Here is a 20877-nt window from a genome sequence, read left to right on the forward strand (position 1 = left end):
CAGTGGGGCTAAGGGTGAAGATCCTAATATTCACATTGCAGACTTCTGCTAATATTGCAACACCATTAGACAAGCTGGGGTCACGCAGGACCTAATCAGGGAGATTGATCCAAGCCTTTTACAATGGACTTGAAAATTCATCTAGATTTGTTTTAGATTCTGCATCTAGTGGGAGATTCATGAATCTTAATGTGGAAGATGCAGGACAGGTTATCAAAGTTATGGAAATACACAATTCCCAATACGAGAATCCGAGAGGATTTGCTAACAAAGGAAAACATAATTTCGATTATGTATCCTTTTTGCAAGCGCAGTTAAAATCTATTTGTTAGAAACTAGATAATCTTATTGTTGCTCCTAACTCTGTAGCTAATGTTTTTGTTGTTGCTAACAATAAAGCTTTCTGTGAAAATTGTGGAATTGTAGGGCATTGGGGGCAAGATTGTAGGAGTTCCATGGAGCAAGTTAATGCCTTTCAAACCCATAGGAAAAATAACTCATACTCTTACTCTTATAATCCTGCCCTCCGGAACCATCCATATCTTTCTTACCAGAGTACTAATGTACAAAACCCTCCACCTTCACAACAAACACAACGACAACCCCCACCACAGCAGAAATATTACCATCCTAATTCTGGCCAGAAAAACCAAGCACAATCCTCATCTTCTGACCCTGCTATGACAGAAATTAGAGCAATGCTTTCAAGCATGCAAAAGCATATGGAGAGTAAGGATTCACAAATTGATTCAATTATTGCTCACAATAAAATCATGGATAATCAAATTGCGCAAATTTCATCTACCCTACAAACCCGTTAGTAGGGAGCTCTACCATCACAACCAATCCATCCCACAGATCATGCCAATGCAATCACTCTAAGGAGTAGTTCATATTATGATGGACCTCTTATGCCAAAGGAAGATGGACTTGTTCCTGATCCTAATTCCTTTATATCAAACGCTAATCTTGTTAACCTTGCAAGGCTACAAAAAGATACTAACCCTTCTAATGTTTCTTTGCAGGGTAAATCCCAGGGATCAGGGAGGAGATGTACAGAGCCTAGTGATCAAATTACCATTCCCCAATAGACAATTGAAGGGTAAGTTTGATAAACAATTCGGTAAGTTTTTGGAGGTTGTGAAAAACTTGCAGGTAACAGTTCCTTTCACTGATTTAATCACTCAGGTTCCTGCATATGCTAAGTTTATGAAAGATATTTTGACTAGGAAAAGGGCCTTTGATGAGGTAGAAACTGTAGCTTTTATAGAGGAATGTAGTGCTTTACTGCAAAATAAATCCCCTCCAAAGTTAAAGGATCCTAGTAGTTTTTCTATCCCTTGTCATATAGGTAATGTCTTCATTGATAAAGCTTTGTGTGATTTCGGTGCTAGTGTTAGTGTTATGCCATCGTCTGTATGTGCTAAGCTTAATATGGGTGATTTAAAAGTAACTAATAAAACTTTGCAAATGGCAGATCGTTCTGTTAAGTACCCTTTAGGTATTTTAGAGGATGTCCCTGTCAGAGTTGGTAATTTTTTTATCCCTGTTAATTTTATTGTTTTAGACATGGCTGATGATACACAAATTCTCATTATATTAGGTAGGTCTTTTCTTCATACTGCAGGGGCCATTATTGATGTCAAAAATGGTAAACTAACCCTTTCTGTTGGTGATGATAATGTTACTTTTAATTTAGGGAAAGTTTTGAAAGGACCTACATATGCTAGAGGAACATTGTTGTTTAATTGATGTGATTGATATAATGGATGATATTTGTGATTATAGCTTACCACAGGTTCTTGCAAGGGATCCCTTGGAGGAAATTCTTTGTGGAGATTTATCTACAGATAACGCAAGCGTCTAGGGTAATGAAGTGAATGCCATTGAAAAAGCTCTTTCCCTAGAAGAGATAGACCCCAAAGAGACCATGAAGGTAATGAATTTAGTTCAAGAATCAAAACCTACAGAGGTCGTTGGGACTACTAACCCTAACCAAATTAGAAATTTATAATACCTAAACTTACACTAAACTATTTAGTGGCAAGTAAAGGGTCGAACCCAAAAGGACTAAGTGTACCAATTTGTGCTAATTGGACTACTAGGAAAGCTTGTGAGATAGAGAGATGTTCAACTAAACACAACTAAGAACAAATAACTAAAAATAGGGAAAGTGGAATCCAATTACATCAATACATTCAATAACATCATACAATTAGATGAAAATGACCTTGATTAGGAACAATCAACACATTTAACTCACTCTCGCACAATTAAGCATGTTAATTATCCTACTAAACTAATTCACTCTCGTTCAACTAGCCTATCAAAGGTATGGAAGAAATTAGGGCTCTCAACCGACTCACTCTCGCACAATCGATTGAAAGCACAATTAAGAACATAGAATCAATTAGCTAGAAAGATTCTAATCCATAAAAGCATCATCCATACACAATAATCAGGAAACAATTCCATACTAATCACAATCAATCATTCAATTTATTAACATAACCTTCATCCATTTCCCTAGAACAAAATCTAAGCTAACATAATGAAGAAAGACATGGAAAACAAGGTAAAATAAGAATAAAAACAAGATTAAACAAATAAACTAATTAATCTACTTAAATCAATAAACAAAAGGCAAAAACTAAGAATTAAGCAAGAAATAAATATGAGAGAAATTTAGAAAATGCTCATTAAATAGATGAGAAGAAGTTCCACAAAGTTGCTTCTTCAACCTCTCAAAAACTCCATGGAAGTCCAAGCTTTCTCTCTCTACACTACTCCTAAACTAACCCTAAGAGAGAGAAAATTAAGGCTAAACTAATCTAATCTATCTAAAATAAAATGTTGATTGATAGTTCTCTGAGAAAATAACCCCAAAAGGGGTATTTATAATACAAGTTAAAAAAATGAAATAAAAGAAAGAAATTAAAAAGAAATAAAACTAAACTAAAAACAATTAAAATACTAAACTAAAAACAAAAAATAAACAAAACAACCATAAAATAAAATAAAAGGAAAATGAAAATGAAAAAGAAAAAACAAACCCCAAAACCAACAATTCCCGTCCAATCCCACGAGAAATCAGACCCCCAAACTCCTTTCACTTTCGAATTTCCCTGCGCTCCAATTCAAGCACCCATTCACACATCATCCCAAACAACCATCCTCACCGTTCATCAACATCATCGTCATCTAGCATCCAAAATCGTGGTCGTCCAATTCTCATTAAAAATCACGTGAAAAGCTCGTGATTAACCCACATTTGCGCGCCCGTACAGAGGTCGCACAGCAAGTCGCGCAAAGCTACTGTATCGTTCTGTTTTGGACTCCAATTGTGTGCGCTTTCTGACAGGGTTGTGCGCCCGCGTTTGAGGCTTGAGATGGTGAGTTGGGGTGTTGTGAGTTGCGCGGCTATGAGGTGAGTAATTTGGTGGTGATTTGGGTGGTTGTTGTTGATTGGAGGTGGTAATTGTTGTTGCGTGCTGATAGGTGGTGTTGAAGGTGCGATTGGTGGTGGTTTGGTGAGTGTGTGACGGTGTTGTACTGTGCTGCTATTGGTGGTAGATTGAAGGTAGTGGGTAATTGATTAGGTTTTGGTTTTTGATTTGCGTGGGTGAGTTGGAGGTGAGGTGATGAATTGATTGCTTATTGTTGTTGTTGCGAGTGGAAACAGGGGAAGGTGGCGGAGGTGAGGTGCTGGTGGTTGTAGTTGTGGTGGCTGTTGATGGTAAGTGTGAAGGAGGCTGCGGTTTTGTGTGGTGGTGGTAGAATAGGGGAGAATTGCGGTTATTGGTGGGTGGTGATTGGAGGTGTTTTGGTGGTTCTTGGTGTGAGGTGAGCAGGGGCGCTGTGGGTTGTGATTTTGGTGGCGAAATGGGAGGTGAGGCTGGGTTTGAGTGGCGCTGCTGGTTGTTGTGTGTGAGTGTGGTGGAGGTTGTAGGTGGATGCAGTTTTGTATGGTGGTTTATGGTGGTTTTGGCGGTGGACCTCGGACCTTGAACCCGATCAACCACGGACCCGAAAACACCTACAACCAAAAACAACACGAGGAGAATTTTAAAAGATAAAATAAAATAAAATAAAATAAGATAAGATAAATAAAGTAAAATAAATGGTAAAACTAAAGAAATAATAAAATAAAATGAAATAAAATAAAACAAACTAAAAACTAAAAGAAAATAAAATAAATAAAAAGAGAGAAGCGGGAAATTATTAACTAAAACTACAAAAATAAACTAAAAACTAATAAAAACTACTAAAATACTCAAAATAAAGATAAAAGACGAGAATAAGCAAATAAAAGAAATAAAGAACAAAAAGGGCTAAATTATTGTAAAATAAGCCAGAAAGCGACTCAATAAACACCCTAAAAGTGACATAAAAGTTACTTATCAGTACTTACTAGTTGCCACACCTTACCTTATGGAGGACATCATGGCCCCGTCAAAACGGTGGCCAAGATTAATGAGTCGGGTTTCTATTGGCCAACCATGTTTAAGGACGCTAACACTTTAGTGCAGGCTTGTGATTCTTGCCAGAGGACTGGCAACATCTCGCGGCGGCATGAGATGCCTCAAAATGGGATTCTAGAAGTTGAAATTACATGAGAATGTTCCCTTCTTCAAATGGGAATCGCTAAATACTTGTCGCCGTTGACTATGTATCCAAGTGGGTTGAAGCCATTGCCACTCCTACTAATGATGCCAAGGTGGTCCATAGACTTTTCAAGAAGACCAACTTTTCAAGATTTAGAGTGCCTAGAGCTATAATCAGTGATGGAGGATCCCACTTTCATGAGCGGAAGTTAGGTACCCTCCTCAAAAAGTATGGTGTATACCATAGGACAGGTTTAGCCTACCATCCTCAAACTAGTGGCCAAGTTAAAGTTTTTAACCGTGAGATCAAGGCCATTCTAGAAAAGATGGTGGCAAAATCAAAGCAAGATTGGAGCGATAAGTTGGATGACACCCTTTGGGCATACATAACTGCATTTAAGACCCCAATAGGTACTACTCCATATAGACTTGTGCACGATTAAGCATGTCATCTTCCGTGGAATTAGAATACAAGGCATATTGGGATATTAAGGAGCTCAATTTGGATGCTAAACTAGCGGGGGAAAAGAGGTTACTTCAACTTAACCAACTTGATGAGTTTAGGTTAACGACCTATGATAGTGCACGTGTCTAGAAGGAGAAGACCAAGAGATGGCACGACAAGGTGATCCATCCGAGAGAGTTCAAAGAGGGTGACAAGGTTTTGTTGTTCAACTCTAGACTTAAATTATTCCAAGGAAAGTTAAAGTCAAGGTGGTTGGGTCCTTTTACTGTCAAAAGGGCTAAAAAATTTGGTTCTGTGGAATTATTCGATGAGAATGGTAATGAGTTCAACGTCAATGGCCAAAGACTTAAGCTATATCATGAGGGGGCTACGATTGGTTTAGTTGAACTACTTCACCTAATCGGTTACAGTTCATCTTGAGATAAAATGTGGTAAGAAGGTCGTGCGGGACCTAGATAAACCTGCGCTTTACGAGAGGCAACCCGCATTTCTTGCTTTCTAGACTAGTTTTTTCTTTCCTTTATTTTTATTTTTTATAGAGAGATGAGGAGAGTGCAATTTTACCTTTCTAAAATGTTTTTGTACAGGTATTGGATCAACAAGTAAAGAGGTTTAAAGAGAAAAAAAGTAGAAGAATTTGTGTACTGCAACAAGGCACGGGCCCGATTGGGCGCGCAAGCAAGGGTCAAAATCGAGCAAAAATATGCCCGATCGCGCAAGGAGTCCCAATCCGCCAGCGCGCAAATGAAGTATTTTCACAGCTTAATCTCGCCCGATCGGGCGCGGCCTACCCGATCAGGCACGCATATGAGGTTAGAAGTTCATGGGAAATTCGCCCGATCAAGCGCATTTTTGGAGAAATCGAGTGAAGGAAAAAGAAATGTTGGGCGAGTCTCACCCAATCGGGCGAAAATTTTGGCGGAAACAGATCGGGCGCGCAATTGTAAAATCCAGAATTCCTTCTTTCGCCCGATCAGGCGCGCCTAATTTAGGCCGACCTACTTCTTTCTTTTTTCTTCTCCCTTCTTTTCTTTTCCTCTTTATTTCATCTTCTTCATTCACACTTTCTCTCTCTAAAACCTCCATTTTCATACCTCTAACCTCACTTTCTTTCCAATATCTATCTCCTCAAATTCATCCATCAAAACTCAAAAAATTTTATTTATTCTTCATCCTTTCACCTTCCACTACATTCTCCACCAAATTTCTACCACTTTCTCTCAAAAATTTTCAAAACCCTATGAGAGAGAAAGCTTCAAATCCTTAATTTCATGCTAAAATGGCTTCCAAGAGATCTAGGCAACAAAGAGGTGAAAGTTCGAGGCAACAACAACAACCAATGGTTGACCCGGAACTCCAAATTCTGTGGTGGAGCGAAGTGGTGATCACCTCAACCGAACAAAGGAATAGGATGCTTAATCTCATTCAGCGGCAGGTAATTTCTAATCGCTTTGTACATCACCCTGCATTGTCTAGATTAGGACTTGATAAACTGGTAGAAAAATTATTCAAGGGTATTGGAATGAGTGGCTTTTTACAAATACATTATGACACTTACGATTATTTGACTTTGGAATTTATTTCTAGTTTCAATGTGATTAAAACTAATGCTTTGATTACTCATGTTCAATTCCGATTGCTTAACAATGATGTGAGTATGACTTTGAAAGAATTTGGTAAATTGTTTGAGCTAAAATCGGATAAACCCATTGAACCTTCCCAAGACCATATTGTCGTGGTATATATATAGGAAACTCACAGGGGAGGGTTTAATGAACCTCCAGCATGCCAAGGAAACTTGGATTCAACATCCCGTGCCAAAATTTCGGCAACGGTTTGTTGGCCTCACCATCTTTGGGAGGCATGACCCGGCTAATGTAAGGAGGGATGAACTAGAGTTGTTGGCCTCCTATATGATTCCTAGCGCCAAAAATTTGAACATACCGCATGGGATAGCCCAACACTTCCAAAGGGCGGCCAATGCGGCCGAGGGGGGTAGGTTTAGGGCACCTATCTATTTCGGTGGGTGGGGTTACCCACATTGCGGTAAAACATCTAGGTTTCAGCCCGACCGGCAATAGGAAAGTAAAGGGTTCTACCCTTATGGATCTTGCTTACCTAGGAGGCCTTAACTGGATCCAACCCATGGGTGGTGAGACATGGTGGATAGTCCACCGAGAGTCGGGTAGGAGAGACCAAGCCTTTAAGATACCCAACCCCACCTTGACTAAATTTGAGAAGGGAAAGCCTTCCTACACATTTGACTTAGATGGTCAAAGAGAGGGTCAAGCGGCTCACTATACACCACCCCACCCACCACCTCAATTTCAACCACCACCCCAACCCTACACATATGGAATCTCTACCTCTTCCATGAATTACAACATTAACCCTCATGCCCCATATGACTTTTCGACTTTTAGGAGCCAACTCGATAGGATTGAGAGGGGACAAGGAAGAGTAGAGGGTTTGGTGCAAAACCTGGACACTAGAGTAGGTGCTCTAGATATAAGGGTTGGGTATGAGGAGAGAAACATCGGGAGGGGTTTATACCCCATGTACGATGACTATGCACGCCGAGGGGCTATTCCCCCCGAGGCTCTTGTTCCCGACTGGTTTCAATACCCCCAAGGAGGGTATTCGACCCCCGGTGCCTTTGGTAGTTATGTGGACTATTCATTGGTCCATTGTTATGAGGCCGATACTCCTTTTGGTGGGATTGGGGGGAATATAGACCCTAACTACTTTTTAGGTGGTTCGGGTGATGGTGGCGTTGGTACGAGCCATGGTGGTGCCGGCTCTAGCCATGGAGGTGGCTACTCGAGGATGGATGAGGATGATGATGAGGAGTAGCTACTCCTTGCTACACCCCTAAGTTAATGAGGGCATTGATTGATTTGGATTGGGGGGAGATGATCTTGCACATATGGTGACTCTGTCTCTGTTCTCTATTTATCGCTTTCTAGTATAGATTTAATTGCTTTCTAGTGTAGTTTTTATTGCTTTTCTATATGAAAAATACAAAAAAATGAAAAAAGAAAAAAAATCCAAAAATACGTTCCAATGAATTGTAAATCATGCTTCCCTGTGTCCCATACTTGAAAAATATTGTTTTGATTCTTGGTATATGATAATGAGAATTGTGAATTTGTTGATCATGATTTGAAGTTTAATTGTTCGGATGCCTAAACATGCGTCAATTTTGCCAACTGTTTGTGAATATAGTGCTTGACTAGTTGATTTGATTAAGAATTGTGTGATAGTTCCTGGTATGTCAAGGAATTTGAGTATTGGTTTCCTACTATGAGTAATGTTTGTATGGATCAATATTATGCACATTGAGGAGGACAAAGGCATTTGTTCTTTAGGTAGCCTTCAAAAGGTATTAGATAAATTTGTTCCCTTCTTGCTACCCATGTTGTTTCTTGTGTCCTTTTATTGATTATTTAGCCACATTGCAAGCCTATATGAGCCCCATTGGTTACTAGTCCCAAGCTTGGCTTGGGGGAGGTATTAGTTGGTGAGGTAAGGGAGTTGTGATGTGCATATTATTTGCAAAATGTGGGTATAAAAGAAGAGTGATTATTCTTTTGATATTGTGATTGGAAAAATGTTGATAGTTTGTGTTTCAAAGTTAAAAATTCCAATGTGAGATAAAAAGAAAAAAAAAGAACAAAAAGAAAAAAAATTGTTTCAAATGTTCAAATGTTCTATGTGAAGGTTGCTCAATAAAAGAAAAAGAAAAAAAAAGTCTTGAAAAAGAAGTTCAAGTTTGAAAAAGAAAGAAAAAGAATAGAATGAGTTCAAAGTTTGTTATATTTCACTCTAATTCTTTATTATCATATCTTTGTGAGTGAATGTGTAAGTGTTGGGGTTGTTGTTATGTATGGGATTGTTTGGTGAACTTTTGTGGAGTTAAGTTATGATTGGAGATGATTTGGTCATTGTTTATTTTAACCTTGGGTTTTGTTAGGTTATGGCTCCCTTAAGCATGGCTTTTTTTCTCACATTTTCCTAAATTTATCTTACCCTTTACCCTAGCCTTACATTACAAGATTTAAAGACCTTTTGACCGTTGTACATAGAGTTGTATGAATGTGAAAGTGTTGTTTATCAATGCAAGTTATGATTTGACAATGCAAGTTATGATTTGACATATTTCGAGTCGACTAGTAGGTTGAGTGTATATCTTTTTAAACACACGAGAGTGTGAGTTGGGAGGGCATTGTTCACATTAAAGGGGTTGGTTGGAGAGCGATTGATTACATCTTTTACTCGCCACATGAGAGTTGAGTGTGTGAGCCCTAGTCTTGAATTCTATATGCTCATATGGTTTGCTCTACTTGACAATTGTTGGGGAGGAAGAGTGATTAGATGTTTGAGATTGATTGACATTGAAGCATGTTTATTATATTTTCCTTGAACCGTTTGTTCTTGATTTTTATTACTACTTGGGATGAGGCGTGTTTTATATGTTCATTGATGAGCTCTTTGCTTAGGGAAAAGCAAAGGTTTGGCTTGGGGGAGTTTGATGTGTCTAATTTATATAGTATTTTACCACCGTCCCTTGGTCATAATTAGTAGTGTCTTTGGCTCTTTAGAGCCACTTTTATTACTAATTGGTGTTTTCTAGTGTTTTCGTAGTTTTGGTTGAGTTTTGTAGGAAATTTCACTTTTGGAGCATTTTCCCGATTTTTCATGGAGCAACTACGGACATTGGAGGAGCACGACCGTTTTTGAAGCCCAAGACCGGTTAGAGTTATCAAGCCGGTGATTAAGGGCTCGGTATTTGTGATACTGGGGCATTTGGACCAAGTATTCAAGACCCAAAGAGGAAATCTTGATTGGGCCGAAGGATCAAAGCCAAATCGAAGTCCAAGCCTCGAGGTGGAATCGGGCCCGATCGGGCAAGCCTTCGCTCAATCAGGCGGGCGTGCAACTGTGGTGCTGCTAGCAAGGCCATGGCGCGCCCGATCGGGTGAGCTCCATCGGGCGCGGCTGCATAAAAGAGGATGCATAGAAAAAGGCGGGCCCGATCGGGCGCGTGATTCTGGAGAGACTTCTTCGCCGAATTCTTAGTTTTTAATTAGGAGTGTTTTTAGAGTTTGTTTAAGTACGATTTAAATTACTATATTTTTTATTTACTGCTTTTCTTAGACTTTCTCTCTCTACTTAGATTATTTTTCTCTCTAGATTTCTCTCAACTTTTACTCTTGTTCTTTACTCAACTTTGTAGTTCCATCGATTTTGGTAACTATATCTTCTTTATTAATTTCAGCAATTTTATTCCTTTATGACTTGTTTAATTGCTTTATTCAATTTAGATTTAATTATGTGTGAGTGTAGAAACCCAAATGTGTCTCCCCAAAACCAAACCTAGTGATGAATACCTTTCATGTCATTTGATTATCGAATAAAGCGAAAGTGTGAAAAGTCTAGTGATGAGGATGTTTTTATTAAAATATCTTTTCTTTCTGTTTTTGAAAATATTTATTTTCTTGCCATATTTTTGAAAAACGTGCATTCCAGTTTAGTTTGGTTCATTGCATGGGTCCTACAATAGTGTAGTTGGATAGGGGTTGAAAAGACTTTTCTAACGATATATTATAAGCCCAATTCCGATGAATAATGAGGAAGTTATGACCAAAATACTAAACTGGGCCCAAACCGGATTTTACCTACGTCCCAATGATCATGTGGAGGGTCCAAAGATTTAATCCTATTCTTAAACTAATTAGGATTAATTAGAACCTTCTATAAATTTTTAAAAGATCTTAATTATCCTTTTTGAAACGATAAGATTAAACAATTTAAATTAAATAAAAACTTTCCTTTTTTAAAACATTCCTTTTTCTTAAATCCTTATTCAATTCGAATTAAAAGATGTTCAAAGACAGTCAGATTTTATTTTCGTGCCTCATAATCTTTATCCAAATTTTATATGGTTGGATAGATCTTGAAATTATCTTTCTAATGATATATTATAATATTAATCCGAGCTATAACGAAAAAGATATGAATGGAATATGAAACTCTATCCAAAATTGACACCCTTCTACTATTTTGGCCATATCTTTTTTATCTATATAATATTTTAATTTGATTCTAATTGGCTTGGAAAGTAAACTTCAAGAGCTTTTCCAACAACATATCATATAACTTATTTGAACTTCTAAATCAAAAGATATGATAAAAACAAAATCTGCAAAAACTAATGTGCATTGAGTTTTATTTCGATTCAAATTTGGATTCTTTTCTTATTCTTCGACCCTCTTTTTTCTCTATAAATAGAGGTCATATATCCCCTTTTTCAATCACCAACTCTCATCCAGAATTTCTTGAATCTCTCCCTCTTTCTATCCTAACTTTTTACAAACACAATTTCTCATACATTAGCACTAAACACACCTAGCATAATTCGAAGTTTCCTTTGCCCTAGACGTGAAGGGTTTGGTCCTAAATCTCTCTTTCAATTATTTAATTTAATTTTTTGATTTTATATTTTCCTTGAAGTTACTTACGTGTGTATTTTGTTATTAGAAAGAGGTACGATTCATTCAAGTAAGTGCTTTAATTGATTTTATGATATAAAAATCATGTCTAGGTTGTTATTATGATTCCTAGTGTCATGTTAGGGCGTTTTGATCTTCCTAGTATCATTTTTTGGGTAATAACTATAATTTCTAATATCAAATATGACAATTATGATTATTATGATGCTTCCTATTCTCTTCCAAATATTCATGTTAGTATCATGTAGGATTACAGCTTTGATCTTTATTGCTTAATGACATGCTAGGGCTTGTTATTAATCTTGTTAGTATCATGCTTAGGATCTTGCTATTATTATGCTTTAGCATGAATATTATTATTATAATTGTTATGATGATGATTCATGATTATTTGTATAATTGTCATAATCATCATTATTTTTATGATTATTATTATGTTGCTTGATGTATATTTATTATTATTGCTTAATCACGCCTTTTATTCATGTTTAAAGGGAATTGGTTCTTGTAATCACGCTTAATAAGATAATTAATAATCTTGTTTATGGTTAATATGATTATAATTCAAGTGATCGCCAATAATATATTTAATTGTGCATTAATATTCAACCAACATAGATAAACAGGTTTAGGACAAACCTATTGATTGTATGTTAGTCAGAAAGCGCACATGAATACGATCAGAATAAAGTGGAGGCCTATTATTAGGGCAGGTTCAATCTCTTTTAGGTTGGATTTGTACCTTCATCCCCGAACTACCAGTCATGGTTCCAGACCTATTGGAGTTGACGATCCCCCGGATCGTTAAAGGGTGTAACATTCACCTCGTGAACGGTTTATAAGTTCCTAAAACTTGTTAGCGACTCTTTTGCTCTATCTTCTTTCCCTTTGGACACCACCATACTTTAGTGTATGATCACAGTGGGGTTCAAGCTAGGGGTAATGTTTGAAATATTCCCTACAGTTTTTGGCGACTCCACTGGGGAGGATTTCTATTTTAATTCCTGAAATTTTATTTCGGCAATGATTTAAAATGAGTGGATGAGACTCAAAAAGTTCTAAGTATTTCATGTGCGTAATTTTGATTAACATTTTTGTCATATCCATAAAAAAATATCTCATTGGAAAGACCATCCATAATGAGTAAAAACATAGGATTTTTACACGTAAGAAATTTGAGGAATATCTTTCACAACTAGGACCGAAATAATGTTGCGCGATTGGAAAATTTTATCGAGCATAGAAAGCTGTTGAGGCATGTAGGAACTAGCGTCAGGAAACAATGTCTAGCGCCACTTATTTGACTTTAGCGCCAGGCGACAGCTTCTGTTGCCAGGCGTTAAAGCCAAATTGTGGCACTGGCCTCTATTTGTTGGCGCCAAATTCTTCCAATACCGAGCCAGAAATATGCGTTCTAACTTTGACCAGTTTTTAGCACTATTTGCTCGATCCTACTTGCTGATTGAGTTTTTCTCACTTTTCTGAAACTCATATGTGCTCTACATATGGACATAACCCTCTGGGAATTCATGCTCCATCTACCTGATTGAACGCTCTGAGCAGCAAAGGGTACATCCGAGAATGTTGAATTCACCAAACCATGAAAGCGAGTTTTCCTAAACTCGCAGTGTCCCATCCACTCGCGCCAACCCTTCACGGTTAGGCTTCCGCACGGTGCATCCAGAAAATTAACCATGGACCCTATATTGACTAACCCATTTGCCAAACTTTAGAGAACTAGAGCCATGGTTAGGTTACAAACTCATTGCATCATATTATGACTACTTGACTACTTGTGCATTCTTTGCTTGTGCATACTCTATGTGTTTTTCCTAACCGTTTGTTTGACTTGTGATTAATCCTAAATAAACTAATTAATTACTAAAGGACATTGTTTTATTAATTAATTAATTCATTAATTTGAGCTAAAAAATATACCTAAAATCGAGTCATAGTTCCGTTAAGTCAACCCAGATTTTTTATTCCCGTATACTGCACAAACGTCAACTTGTTTTGTCCATAGCCAGAGTTCTATGAAGAACTACGAGTATTGAAACCTATGGATCTGTAGCCCCGAGTTTTATCTTTATTTTGGCATTGGTTTCATCCCAATCAAAGTCACAGATTTAAAGTTATGACTAAAATACAACAGCCTGTCCAGATTAATGCATATACGTGAGGTCTTAACTTAGTCTTTGCTTGAGCCGAGTCACATAGTCTTGCCACATGGTCATGAAACGAGTCTTAACATGTCACCTACACTCACTACACTCTCTAGTCTTAGCACACACTTTGTATATGTCACCATGACCATGTCTTAGGTTCATGCATGAGTCAGTATTTTCCGTCATTTGAGTTGGGGGTATATTCTATTCCTAATTTTTTCATATCTCTCCATCTACATCATCTTGCCATTCTCTACATGCTTTATCCATACCACAACGTTCATTCTTCCTACCTTCTTTCATCCATGCATGTTGAATCGAATTTGAGTCATGTGATTGACAAACAAAAAAATGAGGGTAATGATGAAACAAATGTACAAGGCAAGCTTCTTACCAAGATTTCATGCTTTCTTCTTCTTTTTTTCAAACCCTTTCCCTAATAAGTCTAGCATAGGCACCCCTTCATACTCCTTGAATTTATTTCTTAGAGTTTTATTTTTACCCTTCACTTTTTAAATAAAATGAGCATTTTAGTTCCTTGCATATGATCATTGCATTGCATTGCATTTTAAAAAAAAAAAAAATCCATGTCAAACTAAGAACAAGGTATACCAATGATTTAAGGCACCCTTTGTAGCCACATCATATTACCTTTCACCATTCAAATATGCAATCCTTTCTTCATAAACCACTTTGAGCCTCGTCTAACGATAGACCTTTCATTTTTCAACCCATATCTACCTAACCTTGGGATGGGATGGTGTGCCACTTATGCAATTTTTAATTTTCAAAAAACGCTTGAGTGACTTCAAAAGATTAAAATAGCAAAAAATAATAAAAATAAATAAATAAAGTGTAACAAAGGGCAAGTGTTCCAATGTCTTCGGTATGAAGACGTCTCAGATTGCGTCTCTTATCGAGTGCTCGGTACCGTGCCTGAGAAACATGAATTCCAAATGAGTGAAAAGCCGCATGATTGGGATTGCCCACACTTATAAAAATGAAATAAATGCTAAAGCAAAAAAAAAAAAAAAAAAAAAAAAAAAAAAAAAAAAAAAGAGAGAAAATAGAGCTAAAAAAGAGTAGAAATTCAAGCATAAAAATACAAAGATCCAAAAGCAAAGTTGCACACCTTGGGGGCTTATCTAGGGTCTTAAGCCTTTATCCCCTTTTTATTCAAACCTTTGGCCTAACCACGTTACAACCCTTCAAAAGACCTTTCACTTGTGCGAGGTTCGGCTAGAGCTACGTTCCGCCTGATTCCTAACGGATACGTAGGCAACCCCACATTGAGGTGTGGCCGTAATAAACATGCATTCATATTCACATTCACATTAACACATCATGGTCATATCAAGGGATCTCCAATTCTCATCCTTATTCACATAGAGATAGACTTGGGGGCTTGATCCTTACATCATTGGCTTACCTAGCCAAAAAAAGTCATCATCATTTGACTCTTCTTGAAATAATATTTTCCCACGCACTTAGCCCTTGCGGCCTAACTTTTGTATCACTTTCACACACATCTATCGGAGCAAAACCAAGCAACAGCGGCAGCAAGAGCTGAATAGGAAAGACCCGACTCCAGCGCCAGACGACAAAGCAGTCGCCTAACGACAACATCTATCGTCTGGCGACAGAGTTCAGCACCTTGCACTAGATCCCATCGTCTGGCGACAAAGCCAATTCTTGGCGCCAGCAATATTTCAGCAGCGACAGAGCTCAAAGCCTCTCATAATGGTTATTTCGACCTCATACAACAATTTTGGGTTCCTTGGTTTGCCAGTTAGCCCCTATAAGCAAATTGACATGATTAGTAGTCGGATCAATTACAATCGTAGTAAATGATTGACCTGACAAAAAATCGTCTCACTTAGCTTAAGCGCCTAAAACACTGGCTCATTACAAGCACCAATGTATCGGTTTAAAAGCAAGCACTTAAACGACAATATTTCCAAATATGGATTGTCGCACATTCTTCTTAAACGACAATATTTCCAAATACGGATTGTCGCGCATTCTTCTTAAACGTCAATATTTCCAAATATGGATTGTCGCGCATTCTTCTTAAACGAAAATTTTTCCAAAAATTGGATTGTCATCCCCAACTGATAATATTTTCAAAAATGGATTGTCGTGCATCTTCTTCAACGACAATTTTTCCAAGATTGGATTGTCATCTTTGGCAAAGTTTCCAAGCGTGGATTGTAGTGCTCCTTCTCTGTTTGGCATGTTTTTCCAAGTTCGGATTGTCATCGCTGGCAAGTTTTCCGAGATTGGATTGTCATACACCAGTTCCCTATGGAAAAATTTCCCAAAGGATTGTTGTAGGACTCTATTCATCATAAATTTCAGCAAAGGTTCCTCAACGTGGATTGTCATTCATTTCAGTAAGTGGAAAATTTTCCCGAAGTGGATTGTCAATCGACTCTTTTTTGCAAATGTTCCAAGACGCGGATTGTCAATTGTGACAATATTTTCCTAAAAGGATTGTCGCATAGCGTTGGAAAATTTCCAAGGTGGATTGCTTTCAAGAGTTATATTCCATGATGTGGATTGTCGATCGTAGCAAAATTCTTATGACAGATTGTTACGAAGAATTGGCAACTTTTCCCAAAAATTGGATTTTTGCAAATTTTCCAAGATACGGATTGTCGCTTTATCATGGCAACATTTCCAAGGATGGATTGTTACGTGGCTTTGACAACTTTCCCTAAATCGGATTGTCATACATCATACAAGAGTTGTGTTGGCAACTATTCCCAAAGAAAAGAGGATTGTCATCACAGCAAAAGCACCAACATACTAGTTCACAAGCAGTTTAGCGCCGACGTACAGGCATAGCAGCATTAAGGATCAACAAGCAGTGATCTTTTCGAAGACTATCACAGCAGAAATTAGAGGCATTTACAGGCGTAGCAGTCTTCAGGCGGTATTCTCTAGCTTGCGGAAGATTGTCACAACAAATCGGTTACCTCTAGAGACTTGTGCTCGACGGTGCAAGATACGCGTTTCTTAACTCTTTTATCTGTTTACCTAACGCTAGTTTACAGGTATCGGCGTTACAAGAATGAATTATGTTAGCTAAGACGATTAATACAAGAGGGGGGTGAATTGTATTGAGTTCCTAATGACTACTTTTTGCGGAATAATAAACAATGCATATAGGAACTTGCTAGAACACACAGATTTTACGAGGAAACCATCCAGGGACCACCTGGAAGTAAAACCTCGACCCAGCCTTAGGGATTTCAAACACACAAACTTCACTATAATAGGGCAAACACCAAGTTACAACCTATTAGACACGGGCCTTTATTTTCACAAGATCCTCACTGGACTTGCTAATTCATAGCACCCTATCCTACCTAACCTAAGTACCACACTTAGATTCACTCGTACCACCAAAGTACTACACGTACTGCTAAAGTAGAAACTGCTTGCACCACCTAAGTAAAGCAAACAATAAACTCACCCAAATAACCCAACCCAGTACAAGTGTATGACACCAAGTATGATAGATAAGAAATGCCCGAAATCCGAAACAATATGTCACTATTTCGAGTGCAAAGAAATAACGAACAACACGAACACCATTTCACACAAGTAGTACAAAAAAATGGTGTTTTGCTCGATTCTTCACCAAATCACATAAACTTGGTCTCAAAATTGCTCACAAACAAACATAAATTCATATACAAGTTAATTCATGGCAAGAATTTTGACATAGATGCTCCAAATCAAAAACCCCAATTTGATTTTTTAGGGTTTCATTAAAAGATGGCATTTTACAACAAAATTTAAAACAAAAGGTTACATGGATCCTTTGAGCTTTAAAAGCTCAATAAACCGCAGAAGGCAGCAGTGAAACCACCGCGGCACGGTAGCACAAGCCGTGACACAGTATCTCCGTCCGTGTCGCGACGACTCTCTGACAGGAGCGGTGACCCTCAGACAGCAGCGACAAGCAACAACGGTGAAATTGAAACAAAAATTGCGAAGCAGAACGGTCGTGACGCGATTAAAGACGCCGCGACACGGTGGAGCTTCCCATGTGCCGGTGAAGAAATGTCGTGGCGTGGGATCTCGTGAAATTAAAAATGAAAAAAAGAAAAGAGGGAATTGAGAAAATGAAAATGGCGAAGAAGAAGTAACAAAATGGGAAAGCAGAGATGCAACAACTCGAATTTAAAGCCAAAAAAGTAACTGTTACGCGGCTCCGTTCCCCGTGCCATGGTGGCTGTTGCAGCGTAACGGTAATTATGATGTGGCGCGACGCGTATATTAATGCACGTTGACCAGTTTAGCAAAAGAAAAGTCCCGCGTCACGGGATATTACACCGTCTGACGGGACCTGACACCGTGTCGCGGGATTTTTCCACGTGACGAGGTGCGCAACTATGTGTCTTGCAAGCTCTTGAAATCTCCTGACAAATATTTTGGCATCTTTGACTAAGTTGGAACGATTTTCCGCAACGTTTGGACAGTTATTTTCTCACCAGAATTACGCGGAAAATTTTAATTGGTGTTTAAAGGGTACCAAAATTACCAATTTACCTCTAACAAGCATTAGGGTCACATTTTCGACATTTTAAACACCTAATATGGTCAGATAGTCAACTTGAAGGTAAATCATCTGCAACCCACGTTCGGGGATAATCGAACCATCACACACTTTCAAATTTCATTCGACAAGTTTTTTCCACAAGCATGGAAAATTGTCGGTCGTTGCCACCTCTCAAAGCAAAGAAGTCAACGATTATATCATTTGTCGGCTTTTCTCAAGCATGGAAAGTATTATCGGTGGATTTCTTCAAGTATAGAAAACCGCCAAGTCGGCTTTCCTCAAGCATGGAAAGTATTATTGGTGGATTTCTTCAAGTATAGAAAACCGCCAAGTCGGCTTTCCTCAAGCAAGGAAAGTATTATTGGTGGATTTCTTCAAGTACAGAAAACCGCCAAGTCGGCTTTCCTCAAGCATGGAAAGTGTTATCGATGAATTTCTTCAAGTATAGAAAACCCCCAAGTCGGCTTTCCTCAAGCATGGAAGGTATTATGCGGTATTATGCGTTGAATTTCTGCAAGCATAGAGAAGCACCAAATTCATATGTCGACTTTCCTCAAGCATGGAAAGTATTATCCGGTAGGTTTCTTCAGGCTTAGAAAGCTACCAAACTCATCAGTCGACTTTCCTCTAGCATGGAAAGTGTTTCAACAAAACGTCATCCGGTGGATTCCTTCAAGCATAGGAAACTACCAAACTCATTTGTCGTCGATACACTAGTGTCAGATACGCATTTCTATCCCTTTACTCTTTTATATGTGGAATTAAAATTTTTTTTGCAGGTATCGGCGTATACAGAGTGATTTATGATCACAGAACGTCATAAATCATTATCCGTCCCCATCGAATACTTTGACTATCGTTTTCAAAACTGACGTTTCTACAAACTTAGTCAAAGTGGGGGCTTCTGTAGACACCTTAAAATGTCTCCCCAAAACCAAATCCGATGATGAACAATCTTTCACCTCCATTATTGGTCATGTTCATTATTTAATCCCGAGAGTGCTTTAAAAATCGTATTTAATTAAATTCAGTTTTTTAAAAAATTAACAGATTAGTCTTGATGTTTATTAAAAGCATAGTTTAATTATTATTTTTGGACCAAACTTTTTTTTTTATTATTTTTATTTATTTATTTTATTTATTATTTAAGCCTAATTAATAAATAATAAATCAGAAATGGCTCGAAATTATGACTCGGCACTTAAAAAGGCTGAGTTTTATTAGGGCAAAAATGTATTTAGACGGAAAATGGACACAGGGTCTGCCGCGTCACGACAAACTGTGTCGCGTCACGGGACTCACTACCGCGCCACGACACAATTTCCAATGATATGGTTCTAGTGTCGTGACACGAGACATCCCCGCGTAAATCTTTCATGCGTTTTAACCACCGTAGGTTAGATATTTCCCCTATCACACAAAGATATCCCACGTCACACAAATGTTTACCGTGTCACAACATATTTTTTCGTGTCGCGGCATTGTTTTTAAGGTTTTTATCCTTTTTAAGGTTCCATGTGTGCCCTCTACTCATTTTCCCTATAAATACCCCCTCATTTCTGATGTACGGGGCATCAATTAGCTCTATTTTTCTCTCTATATGCTCTAGCCTAAACACTAGCCTACCCTTCTTCTTTCTAAATTCCTTCCTTAAGCACTCCAAGGAGTCCGTACTTTACTCGAGGTTCTGTCCTTAAACCAAGGCATGAAAGGTAGAACTGTTTGAGGGTTTGGCCCCCAAATCAACCCTATTTAATTTAATGTTATTTGATTATTGTTTTATTAATTTTCCTTGAATTTACTAACTCGTTTAATGTTTTATTGTTGCAAGCAAACAAAATCAATGTAAAATTATGTTCCTTTTATTTCTATTATTTTTCTGACGATTTTATATTGTTGGGTTTATTGTTAAATTGCTTCTAATATTAATGTTTAATCTATTATATTTATTGATCACCATATTGCATGTTAAAGGGAATATGTAATTGAAAATCACGCCTAATAAGATAATTTGGACGACCAATTTAGGTTCCTTTTTAATCTTGTTGTTTAATCAAGTGACCAAGATATTTTAGAATTATGTGTTGCATTAAAATTCAACCAATTTAGCTTAATAATAGTTTGGAGTAAATTGAATATTTTGTTTGTATTCCTTTGAGATCGTAGGAATTACTTTTCACTATAAGAATCGAGTAGAGGCCAATACGGGCTAATGTGACTCCATGACTCACTTTGTACCATCATCTGCGATCCTCCTTTCGTAGTTTTGAACCATATGGAGTTAGTAATCTCATGGATTATGAATGGGGTGTAACCTTCACGGGTCCATCAATGTTGCCTTTTGTTGTCCTTTAATCGTGGTTGCCTTAAATGATCCGTGAACGATTTACAAGTTCCTTAAAAACTTGTTGGCGACTCCCTACTTTGCTTTGTCTCTAATCGTTGTCCCTAATTGTATATGTCAATTCCCACTTCCTAAGAGTGTCAAGCATATTCACACATGCTTTAACGTAGGCGCACTTCAAACGACGCCTACAGTCATGTCATGTGTGTCAAATTT

This window comes from Chenopodium quinoa, unplaced genomic scaffold (assembly GCF_001683475.1).
Source record: "Chenopodium quinoa cultivar QQ74 unplaced genomic scaffold, ASM168347v1, whole genome shotgun sequence".
Classification (NCBI taxonomy): Eukaryota; Viridiplantae; Streptophyta; class Magnoliopsida; order Caryophyllales; family Amaranthaceae; genus Chenopodium; species Chenopodium quinoa.